This window comes from Carettochelys insculpta, chromosome 12 (genome assembly GCF_033958435.1).
Source record: "Carettochelys insculpta isolate YL-2023 chromosome 12, ASM3395843v1, whole genome shotgun sequence".
In the NCBI taxonomy this organism is placed as follows: domain Eukaryota; kingdom Metazoa; phylum Chordata; order Testudines; family Carettochelyidae; genus Carettochelys; species Carettochelys insculpta.
This window is the reverse complement of record NC_134148.1, coordinates 17,625,676-17,643,569: the sequence shown is the minus strand read 5'-3', so window position 1 is coordinate 17,643,569 and position 17,894 is coordinate 17,625,676. Positions and strand designations below refer to the sequence as shown.

The 17,894-nt window shown below is 38.2% G+C and overlaps 1 protein-coding gene across 5 annotated transcripts in view; it reads left to right on the top strand.

The window, feature by feature from the left end:
• Window positions 1–17,894, top strand: part of MINDY2 (MINDY lysine 48 deubiquitinase 2) — an 83,227-nt gene that overhangs the window by 51,211 nt on the left and 14,122 nt on the right. The gene's annotated exons all lie outside the window — the stretch shown is intronic.

Sequence of the window (17,894 nt, the reverse complement as noted above, 5' to 3'; positions counted from 1 at the left end):
GCATGTAGCGAATAACAGAGTACAGTAAACCCTCGAGATATGTGCAATCAAGTTGCGCATGTCTTGGGTTTACAGGACTGCCACCCCTGACAGGAGCGGCAGCTGCAAATCAGACTGCCATCCCTGACCATAGCAGGGAAACTGCTCTTGTTGGACCAGCAGCCTGCCCCTTGCCAGCCCTGATGGGAGCAGTTTCCTGCTCCTCTAAGGTGCGTCAGCCGCTCCTGTCAGGGGTGGCATTTCCGAGTCAGGCTGCCAGTGGAGGGGAGCCAGGAGCCAGAGGCAACCTGGGTCCCAGCTCCCCTCCACACCTTGGTGCTGCTGCTGTGCTCAGTTTCGCAGCTGTGCAAGCAGAGGGGAGCCTGGAGCCAGGCTGCCACGTGGTTACCAGCTCCCTGCCACTTCTGGGACCAGGAAACCGAGCAGCAAGAGTCAGGTTGCTTCCCCTGACAGGCCCTGTCAGGGGTGGCAGTCGCATTAATCTTGTGCATATCTCGAGTGTTTACAGTTCTTAATGAGGTATTTTTAAAGAAAAAGAAACTTGTATAAGCACCAGCTGCTTTAAACAGCAGGTGAATGAGATTTACAGCAATATTTGAAGTGGAATCAGCCACTCACAATCCAGAAAGTAATATTTAAAATAATAGAAAAAAGCATTAAATTCACTTAAATGATTATTTAAATTTTTAAGATGTTAGGTGTGTTTCTGGTGTTCTGAGATATTTCACTTTTCTAACTAGTGGTCAGATTTTGTCTTCATACTTACAGATTGAAAGAGTGTTTTTAGCCAGAGACTAGTATTTTGGATCAGAAGTCAAAACTTGACTTTTTTCATTTCCTCCCTTGGTGGTTTACCAGTTTAGCACACTTAACTATAAATTATATGGTGAGATCCTTTTAATACTAGAAGAATGCTATGCTTCTGGGATTAAACACAACACAATTTTGAATGATTAACAATAATATGGTATGGTTTAGGACAGGAAATTGAGTGCCTCTTGTTAAAAATACATTCTAAGACTAAACACAAATCTTGTTTTAAGTTGAATTTAAGCTATCTTTAAAAGTTCCATGTTGTCCATCATTATATTTTTTCATGCATCCTATTGATAGATATCCAGCAAATTAAAGGTACTATAGACTTTGAAAATTGTGCTTAACATTCAGCAATGCAATAGAATATCATGGATTTAGACTTCACTAATTGTACACAATCCAGCAGTCTGTTACTACTTTGCTATGGAGATGTAACAGCTAAATAGCAAAGACTTGTCAACATATATACAGCTTATTGCTACTAGTTTATCAACATTTTGTTTCCACATTTTATAACTGATGGAGCTAATAAAAGAGCTTTCCCAGTAGACCCGTTCATCCGTGAGTGATTCCCAGTAGCTCCTAAGGAAATGCAATAGAAAGCTCCATGAATAAAACTGGTTTGCTTTCTAAGGATTTCTTAATTCGAGGGAGATATCTCATCAGCTGCTTATAATACAATATGTACTGACTGGTAATAATTGTGTATTGAACAGTTCTTTAAAATTAAAATTAAAATGTGCTGTTTCATTCAGTTGGTGCATAATTTAAAATATTCATAGACAATTGATAAAAATGTCCAAATCAGGTATTTGTGTAACCATATAGCTAATTAGCTGAGTAATGGGTATGGGTGTACGTAGAGGTCCTATGCATTAAATAGGCATGTGCAGATGTTTTGGGCGTGCCTGACTTGAAAATGTGGCTCATTTTTTATTAAGCGTGTTTGACAAAAGATGGCATGCTGTTAGATATTTTTACTATGGTGTATATTTTTCTCTTGGTGGAGGCCATACAAATTTTACAGTAGTTTTTGTCATGGATTCATATAATGGGTAGTCTTGAATTGAGTCATTTTAGGTTTTTGTTGAGTAACAGAGGTAAGTGCTACTGGACTGCTTTTTTGTTTTGATAGGTTTTTGATGATAACTGAAACTCATCTACTCAATTCCTTCCATACTGTAGCTGGAGTAACTTCCCTCTGTTATATGTCCCTGCATCTCATGTACTGTTTAAGTTTCTCAATAATAAAATAGTGTGCATAAGGCATCTTACCTGTACTTCAAGGAAGAAATTGTGTGGTGAACTTTGATGCACATTATATAGAACAATCATGCAGATGCTTTGGAGTGTGCAACTAGTTCTTAATTGAACACAGTGATGACTTAGAACAAATTAAAAATGTGCCTTGGTTTAAAGGATTTTTTGGCAAATTAAATTGAAAATCCTTTTCTTAAATTGAGAAAAATTATTATTTGTATTTGTCTATTTATTATGCTCTAGCAATACAAAATATTTAAAGTAAAAGGATAGTCACATGTGATTGCCACAGAAATTAAGTTTTTATTTTGGTTCTCTAGTATGGAAAATCCTTGTTAATTCACATAGTTTAAGTTCTTCTCATTGATCTTATCTATTCCCTTTAAAGTGTCCCTGAGTTCTCGAAGATTAACAAACCTTTTGCTATGTAATCTATTAAAACTACATTATTTTCCAGAAAAATAATTAAAACTAAAATTTAGCTATCATATAAAGGAACAAGGTGGATTTTGATGCCTTACACAGTAAACCCATGGCTTACACATAGGTTGTGTGCCTGAGCAACCACGTGTAAATCAAAATTTGCACAAGTCAGGACGGAGGGCTGTACCTCCTGGCCAATGCCACTTGCTGATTTCAACTCATGTTAATCCAAGTAATACGTAAGTAGAAATCGCGTAAATCGGTGTTTTATTGTACTTGTTTTCACTTGCTATCCAGAGGAACATGGGATATCAGTGGCTATTGTTAGTCTCTAGTACAGTAAACTACAACTTCAGTTTTAATTCCCTTAATATACATTTTTTAGCGCCAAGTATAAAAAATGTATATAGTATAGTAGCAGTAGTAGTTTTGCAGTGTCAGTGGCTTCAGTAGGATTCACAGGTGCTACGGAATGCTGAGTACTTATGTGTCATTATATAGATTGAGAGGTTTAATGTTAGGTGCATAATGTTGAATGCTTTGGCCATATTCTTTAAAACTACAGGTCTCTAAAGGAAGATCTTTAAAGGTTGGTAAATCTTCCCCTTTTCCAGAAACATCAACTGGCATAAGAGAACTTTTCTGATTAGAAGACAGCAGTTGAAAAGTTGATTGTTTTAAAAACAAAAAGCACAAATACAATATATAGTTTTACAAGTCGTCTGAAATATCTTATAATTCCTTTGACACTTAAAAGGAAGTTAATGTGGCTCATATATTTCTTATGATATAAAATTTGATGGGAAAGCATCTTCACTTCCAATTTATCAACCAACTAGTTATTTTGTAATGAGACTTTTGGGAGACAATGAGAGCAGAATAAGCGTTGCATTGTGTATGAGGTGATCTAAGCAGGGTGAGAGACATGAGCATAAAACCTCCCTGTTAATGAAAATGATGTGGTGGCCACATTTATGTCCACTATAGGAGTTTCATCAATCCAGTGAAATAAAATACAAGATGCTAAAAATACGATCATACAAATAAGTAAAACCTGATCTACTCAGTAACACAATTTGCTTTTAATGTTTATACTTGATCTCCAAATCTTGGCAGCAGTTATTGAGCTGTAGCCAGCATTGCTCTAACATATCAAATTTCTGCTCTAATGGAGAAGTGATACAAATATTTATTATAAAATTCTGAGATGAGCAAAACTTCAAAATTTAAGACCACATGATTTCTTATGCAGTGTAGTCAGCAGCAGAATTAGGGCTTTTGGGACTTGGAGGATGCATACTTGAACTGATGTCAGGATTGGTGGGGCTGTAACTCTGTGTTAGTGAGAATGAATGACAAGAGATGCTATTGCTAGTTTCCAGGTCACGGCATACTTTAACAATAGATTTGGAGGAGATGTGATTTGAGGTTCAAAAATCCACTACCTTTCCTAGATTGTTTCCACATAATTTTATGTTTTTTTTCCCAATTTAATGAGCATGAAGCTAAAATTCCAGTAGGCTACAAGAGAGTAAGAATATAGGTTAGAGATCTTGACAGTTTAAACATTAAAATATTACTCCATTCTGCAGTCTCTGCTACACCAGTGTGACTTGCCAGTCATTCTTGTCACGCAAGAGACAGAGGGATCAATCAACTTGCACCAAAAAGTTTGGCCTCAAGGATTCTTGGTTACATAGTCTCCTAAATTCTCCAGCTTTTGCTCCAAATAAAATGTAAAAAAATACTTGCTTTGTCATGACTGAAAAATGAAAAAAGGGGACAAGAAACGTCTAACTTGTAGAGTGCCTCGTCAATCCACAGCTGCTGGTTCTATTTGCCTTTGTTGCTCTGTTCTGAGAACTCCCAACCATCAGGTGATACTGACATGGAGCTTCCTGCTGTTCTAGGATCTTTGACCTCAAGATCAGCCAGAAGTTCTGACAGCTCTGTTTTGGCAGCACAGAAACCTACAGAAGAGGTAGGAATTCTGCTCACTCTATTTCTAGTTTCTGGAAGGGACACAGTACACCTCTGATCTTTCAACACAATTGAGTTTTCATTGTAGATAATTCAGTTGTGGAAGTGAGGGACAGACAAGACCTCTCACTCAGCCTTCCTTTAACACAAAGAACCCAGCTTCTACTGTGAAGGCTATAGCACTCTTTTTGTTCTGCTCACTTCCCAAGAGCATGACTTCAGTTTCAGCTCAGCCAAACTCTGATAAGAAAAAGTCATTGGAGACAACTGTGAAGAGTTAATCATCCAATGATGCGTTGAAGCATTTACAAAATATTCAAGAAGCTGTCCCAATTTCCTCAGTCTTTCTTTCTCACATCCTTTGGGATAACAACCTTATCTACAACGTTGTCTTCCAAGTCTTAAGAAGTACCGAAGGACTTGATCACTTCTGCTGGATGAATTTCCTGTTTATGCTGAGAATATTGCTAAGATGCTTAAAATTAAACCTGCTACTTATGCATTGCACAGGGGAATTCTGACTTACAGTAGAGGAAGAAAAGCCTGAGAATGTAATTTATCTGTCAGAAAATATCTTTGTAACATGCTCATGACATTAAATTTGCCTTCCTTACTATTGCTATCAGACTTCACAAGTTCATGGACATTAATGTGAAACACAGGTCCTCAGTCCTCAAAATAGTTTGTGGTGGCTGCTTGGATCCCATTTGAAGTACAAGCCAGCACCCCGGACCTCCTTGAAAGACCTGATGAAATTCTTATAAAATCTTGTGTCAACGGTAGCCCATCTAACCATCTCAGTTCATTCTTTCTACAAAGCCTACATACTTAATAGTAGAAGGGAGAGCTTGGCTTCTCCTGAAACAGCCGCTTCTTCATCTCTCCACAAGCACAATTCACTGTAGTTTAGCTCAGGGGTCAGCAATCTCTGGCATGCAAGCCAGTTTTCATCAGCACCACTCCTTGTCCCCCATACAGTCAAGACCTTGCTGAAAGCCATACTGCCTGTGGATTAACAAAAGACCCGCTAGTCCTATCAGCCACCACCTAGATGGTAAAGCTCTAATCTTAATTTATTAATGAAGCTGTAGTAAGTAAGATTGTAAGTGATTTTAGAAAGTATCAGCGGCACTTGGACTGTACATAGGGGTCAAAAAGTCAAATTTCAACACTCTACCTTGGAAAGATTGCAAATCTCTGGTTTAGTCTGTTTTTATCTACATGATGAGAGCGCAGAATTTTTTTTTTTTTTTTTACCAACTTTAATTATGGAATTCCTTGTGTTGCCACAAAGAGTCCCTCTGGCTTTGCTTTTGGAGAAGATACTAAATCGCTTCTTAATTCAAATTTGTCCTTTCTGTATAGTGAAGGCTATGTTTTCAGGGAGACTCTACAAAGTTTAACTCTTGCAATAGATCTGAATATTACATTTACTAATCTTGCTCTTTGGTGGTGAATCTACCAGGAGCAGATACTGAATCAGATCCTGTGCCTGCTTCATAATATTTTCTTAATTTCTGGACTTTCCTAGTCTACATTTTAAGTTGTGCTTCTATATTTAGGAAGGACTCCTAGCCATGTTGAAGCATTTACAAAATATTCAAGAAGCTGTCCCAGTTTCCTCAGTGAAGAAATTCTTTGCTTCATTACTGATCATACCCCTAAAAAGTAAGGAATTTGTATATTCTGCACATGCAGTAGTTAAGCCATATCATTATTCTTCCAATCTAAGAAAGTTCAGAACGGAGTTTGGACTGTAATCTTAGCTAAAAACACAAGCAGCATTGTGGACACTCAAGACTTTTCTGTGTGCACAGTCACAGTTAAAATTTTTTGCTTTAAAGTCTTGATCTGTCATAATGTATCCTCTAATGGGATTTAATGTAATGTCTGAAATTTTTGATGCCCTATACAATAGCAGCACTGTAATAGCTGAGAGGAGGAGAGTGAAAGTGATGATGGTAGTCATGCTGCAGCACTGTGTGTGAGGGACTCTGCTTTCCAGGTGTTCTAATAGTCCTAGGTTGCACCGTGGCCTTGTTTTTGGTCTTATTTTGAGATCTGGCTACTAGTAGCTAGTACAGATTACCCACCTTTAAATCACAGGTGTAATACATGAGTAATCTCCCAAAACCTGTAGTTGCAGAAATATAGAAACGAGCATTGGGAGAGGTTCTGGTTAGCGAAGGAAGCTCCAAAACAGCATTCCCCAAGCTAATTTGCCCATGGAACACTTCTGGGCTTGGAATATATTGATGGAACACATACTTGTTGGTTGGTGGAGGGTTTCCAACAGTTGGTGGCAGGAGGGTGGAGGGTTTCATACTAAAAAATAGCTGCACATAATGCTTAAAGTAAGAGTTTAATTTTTTTTAAGATGTCTTTTTATTTCACAAAGAACAAAACACAAGAGAAAATCATCTGAATGAACAACTAATATCCTTCTGATAAGAGGACAGTTGGCAACAGTATGGCTGTGTCTACACTAGCCCAAAACTTCGAAATCACCATGCAAATGGCCATTTTTAAGTTTACTAATGAAGTGCTGAAATACATATTCAGTGCCTCAGTAGAATGCCAGCAGCCGCAGCACTTTGAAGTAGCCGGGGTCCTTTTGAAAAGGAGACCCGTCTGGACAAGCTGCAAGGCGGTGAGCTGCGTCAATTTTGAAGTCCCGTTATTCCTATGAGCAGATAGGGATAATGAGACTTAGAAGTAGCCGGGGTCCTTTTGAAAAGGAGCCCCGTCTGGACGAGCTGCGTCAATTTTGAAGTGCCGCAGTTGCCGGCATTCTAACGAGGCTCTGAATATGTATTTCAGTGCTTCATTTGTAAACTTCGAAATGGCCATGTGAATGGCCATTTTGAAGTTTTGGGCTAGTGTAGACACGGCCTATGAGTATAAACATTTAAGTACAAACTTAAAAAAACATCCATATAACATCCAGAAGAAAGATAGTTAGTGTTGGTCTTTTGTACAAAAGTAGAGGGACAATATTGTTCAAAATATTGGTCCTTAAAGCTTAACACCGTTTGTATAAAAAAGAAATGCAAAAGAAATTAGATATGGAAAAATATTTTTAATTTTGTGTTTCTGTAAATTTATTTTTAGAGAAAACTATTGGAAAATACAAATAAGGAACATTTGAGAAGTTTTTTTTTTATGTAAAGTGTCTTTTGCATCTTTTGATCACAAATCTGTTTAATATTAGGAACAATGCTGGAGAGTTGGATCCTCATCAGGTGCAGCATGGGGGAGGATCTGCTGTTCATTTTTTTTTTTAAATGATTGAATCTTGTCGAGTGCAAAATGGAAGCCAGCTATTATTATGGAGTTGAATTGTAACCACTGCTTCCATAATGGAATATAAATATTAGTGGAAAACTTGGTTTTGCCACCAATAACAGTGCATTGCCATAGGAGACCAAACTGCAGGAGAAGCTATGGAATTTAAATATCTTGGGTTATTACAGTTAACGTGCATTGCAGAGATCACTTAGTGCATTTCATAGCCTCGTCTACGTTAGAGAAATTTTAGCTTTATATGCACACTGTTGTGTACATTAAAAACCTCATGTCTGTGTAATGTGCTTGCAATAGCTCAGAGTACTAATCATCATAAATTCAGTGACTCTCAATACTCCCACTATGCAAACTGTTGCAACATCCCAGACTAGTACTGTGGCGGAGCTGTACTCTGCACAGATTAGTACTCTGAGCAGAGCTTATCATGTGCTCTGCATCGGATCAGTGTGCGCCATTGCAGTGCTAGTCTGATCATGTTGGGTTTAGAGCTGCGCCAGTTGGATATAACTTCTACACAATCCCCAGTTTGCTCAAGCATGTTCATTTTATTTGTAAAGTAAGTGCTTATGTCTGTTTTTGCATAAAGACAACTTTCAGAAGTCACTTGGATACTTGGGCTCCTAGGCTGCATACCATGTTTGGAAAACTTTCCTCAAGATGTATGTTTGCACACAACTTGTCTGTGTCTACGCATTTAGACACTTTTGGCTGTCTAAACAAGAAGCATCTGTCTATAGACATTACTATCGGAAGAGATGTTCTAAAAAACTTCTGTCAACAGATGGCCTCCACACATAAAAGTGAATTGATCTTTTGATCTGCTCTGACAAAAGAGCCCCCTAGACTGTCTACACAGCTTTTTTTTGTTTTCTGTTTGTCAACAAAATTAATTTTATGTGTAGACACTCCATGAGTTTAGTCTACAAACTCTCTAGTGTAGATGTAGCCTTTATATTTTGCTGATAGAAAAACGGATGAAGCAGTAAATAGTTGCCTATTGTTGAATGCAAGTCCAATGCTTTTTAGCAAGGTTTGTGTATAGAAATGGTGAACCATGATTGCTCAAAAGAGGGACGGATAGTATGAATGCACTGCAATATTGAACTTTACACTGGGCGTTCATCCACTGTGCAGTTTGCACTGGCAAACTTCATTAGTTTAGATGCAGCACAAATGCACTTATTAGTTCATTTTTTTAAAAAAAGCGAATAGAGTTCTCTATTTATTAAGGAATATCTGGATTGACTTTTTCACCTGATTAACAGTCCTTGAAGTACAAAAACAAAAAGGAACAAAATATTTGAGGAAACCAATTTGCTGTGCAGTGTTAGTCGTTAACGTGGTTCCCCATCACTGTAGTATGTTGTATGTTGTGCTGTACATAAGGTGTTTCAGTTCTCTGCTCTTTAAGTTCAAAGATGTTTATTTGGCAGTACCCTCAGCAGCAGCGCATGCACAGTATGCCGTTTGCATCTTTAATGTCTGTTAACGACTGTGCACTGCCCACCAGCCCTCAGTTCCTTCTCTGCTTAGCAGCTCCCGGTTTTACCTCCCTGTTAGTCAGCCTTTCTCTAAAGTTCTCTTGTTTTTTCTTAAAAAAAAAAAAAAAATTAATTCTTTATTAGTTCATTTAAAAAAAAAGTTTTTTCTTCCAAGTCCATTGGGGCTGTTCTTCCATCATGCCTGGCTTCCCAGGTTTCAAGAAGTGTTCCTCACACTATCTCTGTATCCCAATTTTGACTGCCACACTCGTTGCCTACAGTGTTTAGGTGAGACGTTTTCCACAGAAGTGCGCCTACTGTAAAAAAAACAAACAAACCTCAGACAAGGTCCTTTAAAGGAGAAGCATCTCCAACTAAAACTTATTCTAATGGAGAAATCCCTCATACTAGCATTAGACACAGATGTGAGGTCCCCACCAAGGCAACCTTCTCTTACTGCAACCTCTGATCAATGACTGGCTAAAATGAAATGAGCCATGAAGCATAGGCTCTCTGTCTCACACATGGAGAACACCTGAAGAAGCATTCTCTGCTGCATAAACTTGCCTTGGTACTGAAAGCACCATCTGCTCCAGACTGTGAGACGGGGTTCCTCCAGTATGCAGGTGTCCCAAGACAGGATAAAGCAAAATCCTTTGTGGTTATTGCAGTACAGCCAAGAAAACAAGTGGCTCTGGCACTGAAAAAGTTGATACTGACCACACATAAGCTGTCTCAGCATGAGGCATCCTTAGCTCAGACTTCAGACACTGTTGGCACCAGCAACAACCCAGCCACCTGTACCTCCCACCCTGGGGGACTGGGTGCCAACTCTTTTCATACCACTGGTACTAATTGTCTGTCCACTGCTGCCTTTAACAACCTGGGCTGACCTAGCACTCACATCAGCTCCTAGTGTGCCACTCTTCGGCCCCAACACAACCCTGATGCTTCAGGTATGGATGCTAATCTCCATGGCAGCAAGTTTGGTGCTGTCCTATTTCTTGGATAAGGAAGAAGAAATCTAGCTGGTACTGTCCACTAGACACTCTTCTCCAAAACATTCTGCCAGTACCAGCACAGTAGTGATAAGTACAGTATCACTTTTACTAGTCCATGTATTGAGTTACCCCTGACTGCAAAAATGTATTAGCAAGCATCAGCAGTTGTAAGAAGGGAGCTAATGTTGCCTTTGTCCATATTTTAACATAAGAGAGTAAATTGTCTGTCTTCAAAGAACTTACATGTTGTGTTCTTTCCTAAAAGTTATACGGTAATACCCTGGATGTCCCATCCAGACTTTTTGTTGAAATTTACACACACCATAATTTCAGAGGAAAATATCAGTTCAAACGTAATTTGATGAATAGATGTTGAAACATGTAAGGAATGGAGGCTTGCTTAAATTAAGTCTTTTAGCCCAACTTTAATGTTCTTGTTATGAAACTGTATGATTAAAACCTAATGTATATGATACTTTATACTCTTACCTGACATTCTTGATGAAGTTAAAAGTTTAAATGAATACTGAATATTTCTACTTGTGCTCGTAAAGAGATGGTATGCAGTGTATAAATTGCAATTGCTGGGAAATTTTGAATTTCATAAAATGTCTAAATAAATTGGCAGTTCTGTAAGACTAATTTCAGTTTCCTAATAATTTTGATTAGGCCAAGGGACTGGACTCTCTGACCCCTCCAAGGTTCTTTCTAGGTCTAGTAATCTGTGATTCTGTAACAGGGGGCATTAGACTATTTGTACGTTGGCAGTTGAATGTTAATTTCTTCTGTCCCCTGCCCTTAACTTTATAACAGCTTTTGTAGCTTTTATTGTGCAATAGTATTTTAAAACTATTAAAGATGTGATTTTTTGAGATTTGCCTCTGCTTTCCGTTACACAGATAAGTACAATAGTCCGTTGGGATAGATATGTGAGGGTTGTGTTTAGGTAGCAGGTAGCTAGGGGAGCTAAAGCTCTTCTCCCTACCTTCCCAGAGTGGAATCACTGTCAGCTTGACAGCAGCGCCAATATAGGAAGGAGGTTTATGCCCACCTGGCTGCCTGCAATAGCAAGCAGCTAAGCGAGCTAAAAGCCTTCCCCCTATCTTCCCAGAACAGTGCCCAGTGCTGCTCTGGAAAGGGAGGGGGAAGGGGCTCTTAGCCTGCCTATCTGCCTGCTGCTGCAAGAAGCTAGGCGGGCTGACAGCCACGCGCCTTCAAGTTGTGTGAAACTCACATTAAAGCGAATTTCGCGCATCCTGATGCTGTGTAAAGTGAGGGTTTACTATAAAGCAAATGAAAATCTCCCCCTGCCCTGCCAATCAAAGAAAAACAGGGCAGTAATGAGGGGCTTTGGTAAGATATCTTAGTTCAGTTGGACTGTTTTCTTCTGACTGTGTACACCAGGTTTGTTTTACAGAAAAGTAACAGGAAACTATTTTCCTCCCTGGACTGTCAAGTGTTTTTGTGGCCAAATTATGTAGTGTAAAAAAGTTGTTTCTGTATTAAGAAATCTGCATGGTATTTATCAAAATTTTACATAGAAGTGAGAAACATTTTTCTCCTTATTTAAGGATAAGTAGATTTATTTCTATAAAAGTAGTGAGCTATTTGTTCCTAAGAGATTAGATACAACATTAATACCGTCTGACACTGAACATACTAAACTTGTTCGGTAATAGTACTACTTTTATTCTTAGAGATCAGGCCCATGAAATCGAAGACTTATAGTACTTTCAAAAGACAAGTATGCTTCTCTAACACAATCATGCTCAACTGTATCTGATGGCTACTGTAACTAAGCGCTCAACTGTATTATTCCCAAATTATTTGTTCAGCTCAACCAAAAGTATTTTTGAATAGTGACAGAGAGAGAATACATACTAACACAGCTATCAAAACAAAGAAGCAGTCCTGTAGCACTTTGAAGACTAACAAAATAATTTATTAGGTGATGAGCTTTCGTGGGTCTGACCCTCTTCTTCAGATCATAGCCTTATCAGAACATACTCAATATATAAAGGACAGAGGTCCAAAAATTGTTATCAAGGTTGACAAATCAGAAAATTTTTTATCAAGGTTGGCAAATCGGTAGAGCAGAGTGACGGTGGGGAGTGTGGAGTGGGAAAGTAAGAGTTAGTTAACTCTAACTCAGTTAGTTAACTCTTAACTTCCCCACTCCACAGGTTTTTGGATCAGGCCTAATGTGTTCATCTTTCAAAACTAGACTATTAAGACAGAATGTAGCTTTTACTTTTTCAGTTTTCCAGGCTGATGGATGCATGATAATTGACCTTATGATGTATAAACAAAACAAAAAAGTACTATACAAATACAAATCACTACTATAGCAAGTAATCAGTGTATGGAATTATTAGAATTTATAAGTGTGTTGCCAATCAATATACAAAGCTACTGCTAGAAGAACTGATGAAAATATGTTCATGTTAACAGAGTACTTGTAGTTTGACCTACGACAGCCTATGCTCATTGTCTTTTGCATTGACCAGATTTACCTAAAAACAGAGAAGTGTTGGATGGAACTGTAGACCAACAGTCCTATGATTAAAGCATGCACTTGCACCTTTTATGTGTGAGGCTGCACTGTGCGCCTATGTCTTGACCAAATGAAGATCTAGACTTTTAGGATAAATGTTCAATATTTCATAACTATTCAGTAACTTATTTTCTATTAAAAATAAATGTGTGCCTGTGACCTGAGGCTTTTAAACCCATTTCTTTTATTCCCTTTCTGTTAACATCTGTCACAGCAAAATATATAGTAATGTTCATTGCTAGTTTTCTCTTGAACTGTATATTTCTAAAACATTATATCAGTCTGTCTTCATCTTTCTATTAATTTTTAATCACATTTTGTAAACTATGAATTAACATTCCCATCACAATTCAGATTAAAAGCAGGACTCCGATCACATAAATAGATTGATCACATGAACTAGACACTTCTTGTGTGCCATATATCCATCCTTAGATCTCTGACCATGCTGTTACAACCCCTTGCAAATTCTGTTCACCAGTCAGTAAATTTTGAGTTGCCTGTGTATGCGGCTCTTAAGAAGTTGCAGGATACTTGCATCCTCTCTTCTTATGATGTCAGTTACAATAATAGAAATACATGATAATTGACACCCAGTAGAGTAGCATTGCATTCAATTAATGTACAAGACTTAAGTTCAAGACGGTTTGCTTCCGTGTTCAGATACTTGGTCAGTGCATCCTCATTTTCAAGCAAATGAAATTAAAACATGCTTATATTCAACTGTCAGATTAATCTGATGGGCAATATTTACAATTTAAATAATTTATTTTAGCTTGGACAGGGGCAAAGACATGACCACAGTTTTTATAAAAGAAGATGGAATTAATTTCAATTTCAGATCTTATATGATGGTCTTCTCTAGCATATAGTTGCCAGAAACTTGTGAAGACTACCTCATAAAATAACTGTGCACATGTGTATTACCGGCTACACACCCCAAATTCCAGATACTCTCTCACGTTAAAAATGGTACTTACATAGGAATTAGAATACGTGGAAGATTGATGCTTCATTGCTTCATTAGTCAAATTATGCCTATAACACAGGAGCAGCACAACTAACAGTACATGATGGTTAAGCGTCACCTTGGGTCCTGGGGCATAAGTTTTTGTGAGATATACCTTACTTCCTCAGATGCTGAAGACAAAAGAAAATTTAAAAATGAAAGGATGCAGACGGGAGTGTGACATCATTGCTAACTAAATCGGAGTCTCATATCCAACAAGAGACAAAGGATAGCAATAAGGGGTCAGTTTTCACAGTGGGGAAAAAAGGCATATGTAGCACAGTCCTTTGAAGATGTCTACTGCAGATATTCAACATAGTTGTAAATAATGTGGGAAAAGGTATAAACAGTGAAATGGCAAAGCTTTTAGATTACAAAATTACTCAAGATATTGTGAGTGTCAAAGGATGTCACCAAACTGCATCATTGGGCAAGAAAATGATAAATGAAATCCAGTATTGATAAATTCTATGGAATAAATATTAGAAAACATAATCCCAACTACATATACTATACAAAATGATGGAATCTAAATTAGCTATTACCACTCCACATAATATGCAGCAGTAGTAAAAATAAAAAATGTTGGAAACCATTAGGAAAGGGACAGACAGATCTTATCATATGTCACTGTGTCAATCTGTGTTATGTACACACCTGAAGGCTGTGTGTAGTTCTGGTTGCTTTATCTGGGAAAAAAGATATGTTAGAATTGGAAAAAGTATAGAGAAGGGCAACAAAAATTATTTGGGGTATGGAACAGTTTCTTTATAAGGAGAGATTAAAAAGATGAACAGTTTAGCTTTGAATAGTAACAGCTGAAAGGGGATATGATAGAGATTGGAATATCATGAGGAGTAAAAGTGAAAAAGGACGTATTGTTTATCCTTTCATATAACAGACGAATCGGATCATCCAGTGAAATGAATATGCAGCAGATTTAGAACTGATACAAGGAAGTACTTCACACAATGCATAGTCACCTTGTAGAATTTGTCAGAGCATCTTGTGATGTTCAAAAAAGAATTAGGTAAGTTCACGAATGGTAATAGCAACAGAGAGGTAGCCGTGTTAGTCTGTATCTTAACAAAACAAAATAGCAGTCGTGCACTTTACAGACTAACAAAATAGTTTATTAGGTGACGCACTTTCTGCCCCATGAAAGCTCATCACCTAATATGTAATTTTGTTAGCCTTTAAAGTGCTACGATTGTTTTTTTGGTCATGAATGGTAAGTTCACTAGTGAGTACCAATTAAGATGGTCAGAGACTCATCGTTTTGCTCTGGGTACTAGAAGCTTGAACTGGTCTTGAGGAATGGAGCTCTTGATAAACTGCCCAAGTTTATTCCAGTTTTCTGAAACATCTGGCACTGGACGCTCTCAGAGGACATACTGCGGAGTTAAACGAACCTTTGGTGTAACATGGGATGGGTATTTTTACATTCTTATGATTTCCAATTCAACACTTCTCTTGTTCACTAGATATAGTACTAACACAGCCCCTGAGGTTAGTTAGGTTAGTAGGTCTTTCTCTTTCAGCTGTTTGTCAGACTCATTTTTGTCTTTTCCCATCAACATTTATTGATCCATATGATTGGAAATTTTGTTTTTCAATTTTTGTCCACTTTTCTCACAGTTAAGCTTGCAATTAGGGTAAATATTTAGGCCCAGTTATTACAGGAGTTGTCAGTGAAATTAAAGTAGAGGAGGGCTAATAAAAGAAGAAATAACGTGTAATATATATTGTTAAAGTGTTTAAATATATCAATCTTTGCTTCCATTGTTGTGTGGGTATAACTGCAGTCACATTTGTGTAGATTACTGTGACTGCATGCATAATACAGTAAATACTTCCATAGACAGCAGCCCTGGGGCCTGGAGGTTGCCTGATATTCAAATACTTTGGATAATAGAGAGGCATACCTACCAATGCTAAAGAAAAACAAGATTAGATAATAAGAAACCAACAGAACTGTATGCAGCATACTTTATTTACCAACAACAGTAGTATTGTACTCTGTAAATTCATACTGTATTTGCTGTTTATTTTTATTTACTTTCACTGCACTTACGGAAATCATAACTAAGGTTTTTTTTATAGTTAAAATGCCTGTTGTTTGAGAGTTCCAGTTGATAAAATGCCAGATATGAAAGTGTTTATTGTAGTGAGAAGTATGCAAATAATCCTTTGCACAGTTAACTATTTGCATATACAGTTATGAACATAAAGCCAACATTGTCAAGTTTTTGCACTGGTATTTATGCTTACAGGGAAGAACCACGTGCATTGTTACTTCTGCTTAGATCAAGAAAACAATTAATGAAAAGGTTTTTGGTTAGTGTAAACAATGGATGATAAATCGTACTTTTTTTCCTATATACATTTAATTTTGGGTATGTCTAATATGTCTAACCAAGCTGGTTAATAGTTCATAGTTATAAAATTCTGTGTAGTGGTATAAACTTCCCACTGTTCAATCTTATTTTTACTTCAGGCTGCTTCTCCGCTTTCTTAGCAGCTGTATGTTAGTGTCTAACAAAAGCACAGGACTAGAAGTGAGTAAATTGCCTATGTCAGATTAAATTGATGGAGTAGAATAGGGAAGCACTGTATCTTCCAGCAGCATTGTTTATTTGACTTTAGTAAAAGCATACTTTGTAATCTCAGGCCATGTTGAATCCATTGTTGGCCATGATTTCTCAGCTGACAGGTATGGTATATCTTTGGCTTATTGGCTGTTAACTGTTCACTTTTAAGAGGAAAGGATGATGATAATGTTTGGGTACATGATTGAAGTTCAGGACATCCGAGTTCAATTCCAGGATCCACCATAGTCTCTCTCTCTGACTTCAGGCAAGTCAGTTAATCTCTCTCTACTTGAACTATTTGTCTGGAATGGGTATACTATCTGCATTCCACTCATAGTCTGGTCTGGTTTGCCTGTAACCTTATTGGGGCAGTGAGTCTTTTCCTATGCATTTCTATAGCTTTTTGCACACTGACTCTGGTCTTGGGGGCCCTCTAACACTGGAATAATAGAAATACTGTATAATCTGATGTGGACAATGTTAGAGTGAACAGTGGTTTTATAATGTGAAGGCTAGAAAGTGGCAGTTAATTTTTCTTAGAGGCACCAGTGAAGATCAACTGACAGTTTCAGCAACTGCTGAAGTTAGCAGCTTCCCTTGAGTGAGAGCAGCTGTTCCCAGCCTTTTCAAGACAGGGAACCGTTTTGATGATTGAGGAAGACTTTGTGACCCAAGGCAATTGAAAGCCAGGGGGCAGGGGGAGAGAGGTGTGTTCTCTCCTGGGGACTTTTTTTTCATAAATCTCTATTCTGTTTTACCCACCTTGAACATATTTAAATCCCATGAACATTTCATCTGGATCCGCCCTTAAAATTTATATAATTGAAATAAAAAAAAATAATAAATATGTGTTCTAAAAAGTTTATTTGCAAGTGTCAGGACAGGTTTGTGTAGAAGTGCTGTGTGTAATAGCGGTGTGTGTGTGTGTGTGTGTGTGTGTGTGTGTGTGTGAGAGAGAGAGAGAGAGAGAGAGGGAGCACCCTTCATGCCGTGTACAGAATGTGCTGATGTCAGTGGCACTGTGTGCAGGAGCAAGGATGAGTGTGGTGCTCTGCACAATGGCAGGAGGTATGTGATTGTGTGCACAGACAAGGACGGTATCTGTGGTAATGCTGCGTATACATGATCGGGGGTGTGGGTGGGGCTGTGCACAGGAGGGGTGTGGGGGGGCATTGCGCTGTGGTAGTGAGGGTAGGTGGCACTGTTTGCAGGGGCATTTAAGTTTGCAGGGACATTTAAGATGTTTGGAGGTGGCACTTAAACCCCTCTCAGCTCCAAACTGCCCCCCACCACTAGACTTAAATTCCTCTCAGCCGCAAACTGTCCCCCCCATACCTCACAGAAGCTCCGTGCACTGCTGCTGCTATTTCTTCATCAGGCTGCCACCGCCTCCTTTGTGTGGCTCCCCCCAGCCCTCCTACTTCCCCCACCTGCAGCACGGGCAGCTCCCTGGGATTCAATGTAATTGGTTTG